Source organism: Suricata suricatta, chromosome 15 (assembly GCF_006229205.1).
Source record: "Suricata suricatta isolate VVHF042 chromosome 15, meerkat_22Aug2017_6uvM2_HiC, whole genome shotgun sequence".
NCBI lineage: Eukaryota > Metazoa > Chordata > Mammalia > Carnivora > Herpestidae > Suricata > Suricata suricatta.
In genome coordinates this window covers 16076091-16079858 of record NC_043714.1, presented here as the reverse complement: position 1 = coordinate 16079858, position 3768 = coordinate 16076091, and the positions used below count along the sequence as shown (strand labels likewise).

Here is a 3768-nt window from a genome sequence, read left to right as displayed (position 1 = left end):
AGATTTTCTCAAAATGCTGTACAGGTCAAATACGCCACATCTATCAAGCCAATTTTCCATATGGGCTACCAATTTGAGACCAGTAGGATCCAGGGGAGTAGTCCCTAGTCTTGCTAACAGAGAAGCTATGGAAAGGATTGAATTTGATTCTGACTGAGCTCACTGAGTGAAGAAACACCCTAAGCTAAGAACAAGGGAGGCTTATTCCAGGGCATTGGGACACATTGAAGAAGAGAATATGACTCAGCTTTCTCATAAGTCTTCTTAAAGAGACCAATAATTGGGGCACCTGGGTGGCTCAGTTGGTTGAGCATAAGGCTCTTGATTTCAGCTCAGGTCATGATCCTGGGGTCCTGAGTGTGGAGCCTGCTTAAGATTTCTCTCTCTCCTTCTACCCCTCCCCCACTCACTTGCCCATGCTCTCTCTCTCTCTCTCTCTCTCAAATAAAAATAAAGTCATCTTAAAAAAAAAATCCAACGAGACCAATAATTAAGGCAACTCTAAACACATCAACCCATCTGGGGTTGCTAATACATAGGCATGTTGGGGTGAACCATCATTGATAAATAATATGCTTATCTGCCATATATCTGTACATGATCATTAGAAGCCAGATTATTTTAATTTTTAAATAGAAGATAGCTTAATTAATAACATGAATCTAATTATATATGCAAAAAAGATGACATATAATATCTGTTGAATAAGAAGACATGGCATAAAGCTTTGAAAATATTTATTCAAAATAGTACAATATCAAAAATGAAAACTACACTTAAAATTTGCTGATGCGTGTACTCAGCAGAAAGCTCTGGTTGGAGAAACACAGACATCGTTGTAGGACACACTGAGGGATGAGCTGATGCAGGAGAGATGCAGGCTGTACAGGAGATGTCATCTTTGAAGAGCTCTGCAGCCTGGTATAGATATGGGGGGAGAGACAGCCGGATTAAACCCGGGTTAGGAAGGTTGAAGAGAAGGACAACGGAGGAGGGAAGAGGGCCCAACTGGGGGTCAAGCCATTCACACTTATTAAGGAAAGGAGGAGGCAACAGGCAGAAAGATGAGGACAAGGGCGAGTGGCACTTGAACAGGCACAGGTGAGGCTCACAAAAACCGACTTCACATGTTTACACTATTAGTAATAGTTTACATTTGGGACGCCTGGGTGGCTCAGTCGGTTACGCGTCCGGCTTCGGCTCAGGTCATGACCTCATGGTTCATGGGTTCGAGCCCCGCGTCAGGCTCTGTGCTGACGACTCAGAGCCTGGAGCTGCTTCCGATTCTGTGAGTCCCATGCTCCCTTTTGTAGCACATATACTAAAATTGGAACGGTACAGAGAAGATTAGCATGGCCCCTGTGCAAGGATGACACCCAAATTCGAATTCTGTGACTTCCTCTCTCTCTCTGCCCCTCCCCTGCACATGCTCTGTCTCTCTCTCTCTCTCTCTCTCTCTCAAAAATAAACATCAAAAAAATCTTTTTAAGTTTACATTTTAAAGTACACTGTAATTTTCAAAGCATTTTAAACAATAGACTATTTTTTAGAGCAGTTTTAGGTTCATAACAACATTGAGCAGAAAGTGTAGAGGTCTCATATAACCCCTGCCCCCACACAAGCACAACCTGCCCCACCATTACAACATTCATTATAATGGATTGCCGGAGTCCAGCTCCAGCAGGTCCAGGGTTCCCTGAAGGATGGATGGTGTCGGCAAGAGAGAATGAGAGCGCCAGGAGTTTCTTTCTGATCACCAGGCAGGCATCTCTGCACTGACTTGAGAGTCAGCTTTATTTATGGAAAAAAATGTATGGAGTACACAACAGAAGTGGCAATTGCCTTAGACAATGATTTCTGATGACAAATTCTTTGGTATGTAAAAATTTCCCAGAACATGGACTGGTAGAAGACTCATGCATAATCTCTATCAACAGTGATTGTTGTAGTGGATTTAGATGCTTATCATATGGGGAAGGAAGATATTGTCAGCATTCAAATACAAGGCAATGTTTTTAGCATAGCAAAAGCAAAAGTTAGTTCTTTGCGAGCAGGGGTCAATAGCCTGTTTTCTTGAGGGGAAGAAAAACGGGTTTCTCAGGAAATGTAGTATTTGCTCCTATAATCACAAAAGGAGAAATTCCTACAATAAGTTCCTTCACAAGGTGCAATTAGCATATTTTAGGATAAGGGGACAAGTCACTCCTGATACCAGTCAACAAGGTGCCTTGGGGGTCTGTACTCAAGCAAAACTAACTGAGTGGGGGTGGACATTGGTCACCGTCTGACGGCAAAGGCCTTGCAAACTTGCCTCACCTCACAAAAAGTTTTCTCAACTTCAGTGAGTTCAGAAATGTCTTCCAACAATGCATGAACCTACATTGACACATCATTATCATCAAAGTCTAAGATTTACATTACAGTTCACTCTTGTTATATATTCTGTGGGCTTGGAAAAATGTATAATAACATGTCTTCAGCATTACAGTGTCCTACAGAATAGTTTCATTGCCCTAAAATCCTTTGAGCTCTGTCTATTCATCCCTCCCTTCCTCCCTACTCCTGGAAACCACTGATCTTTTTACGATCTCCATAGTTTTGCCTTTCTCAGATTGTCAGTCATATAGTTGGAAAAATATGGTATATAACCTTTTCAGATTGGCTTCTTTTACTTAGTGATTTGCATTAACCCACCCCCATCTTTTCAAGGCCTCTTGCCATCAGATGGTTTAATAACTCATTTGATTTTAGAATTAAATAATTTTCTATTGAGGGCCGCCTGGGTGGCTCAGTTGATTGAGCATCTGACTCTTGATTTTGGCTCAGGTCATGATCCCAGAGTCATAAGATCAAGCCCCACACTGGGCTCTGTGCTGAGCAAAGTGCCTTAAGATTCTCTCTCTCTCCCTCTGCCCCTCTCCCCTGCTTGCATGCTCTCTTTCTCTAAAATGAAAATTAGTTAATTAATTAATTTTTATTGTCTGGATGTACCACCATTTATCCATTCACCAACTGGAAGACCTGGTTGCTTCTAAGATTTGGCACTTATGAACAAAACTGTTATAAATTCCATGTTCAGATTTTTGTGTGTGAACAATACATTTTAACCTTCATAGTACGAATTACAGAACAAGTGTTCTAAGTAAAATCCTTAATAGCCACTAAATCAAAGCATTTATCAATATAACTGGTAGAGTTTATCTTTTGAATATCCTTTGAAACAACAGACAGTATGTTACTATGTTAGGAATAAAAAACTCTATATTGATGGTTTCAACTAATGTTTTGAGGAATGACCTATTATGTAATTTCCCCCTCTCTTGTCTCTGCTTCACCCCTTCCCAACCCTGAGCACAGTTAAAATAATACAGTGGATCAGTGGATGCTGTAGCCGGGTTATTTGTGTTTGTTTCTGTTTGACCAATTGAGGCTCTGACACTTATGACCTGAATGACTTGCAGCAAGTTACTCAACATCTTTGGGCCTCTTCTTCCTCATCTGTAAAGCAGGGGTTTTTAATAGTGCCTACCTCATGGATGAAATGAGTTTATATCTATAAACTCTTAGAATAATTACCTGGCACATAAGTGTTTGTCAAATAAAATGAAATATACGTACGTGGATCTCTTGTATGAATGCTGGTCTCCCAGGCTTGTAGGCAATTCTGAATTGTGCTGTTGAGTCAAACTGTTAGGTCTGCAATTTTATTTTATTCTACGTACAAGCCAACAAGTTAACCTTTACTGTTTCACAGATGCTGAAAGAAGA

The 3768-nt window shown here is 40.7% G+C and overlaps 1 long non-coding RNA gene and 1 other non-coding gene across 2 annotated transcripts; one reads left to right on the top strand and one right to left on the bottom strand.

The window, feature by feature from the left end:
• Nucleotides 1-720: 720 nt before the first annotated feature.
• On the bottom strand, nucleotides 721-1191 carry LOC115279415. The gene is made up of 2 exons (XR_003903436.1): nucleotides 1155-1191; nucleotides 721-918 (listed from the first exon to the last, which is right to left on the bottom strand). It is a non-coding gene; the product is annotated as an uncharacterized LOC115279415 (long non-coding RNA).
• Nucleotides 1192-1297: 106 nt separating this feature from the next.
• On the top strand, nucleotides 1298-1404 carry LOC115279602. The gene has a single exon (XR_003903531.1). It is a non-coding gene; the product is annotated as a U6 spliceosomal RNA (small nuclear RNA).
• Nucleotides 1405-3768: the final 2364 nt, after the last annotated feature.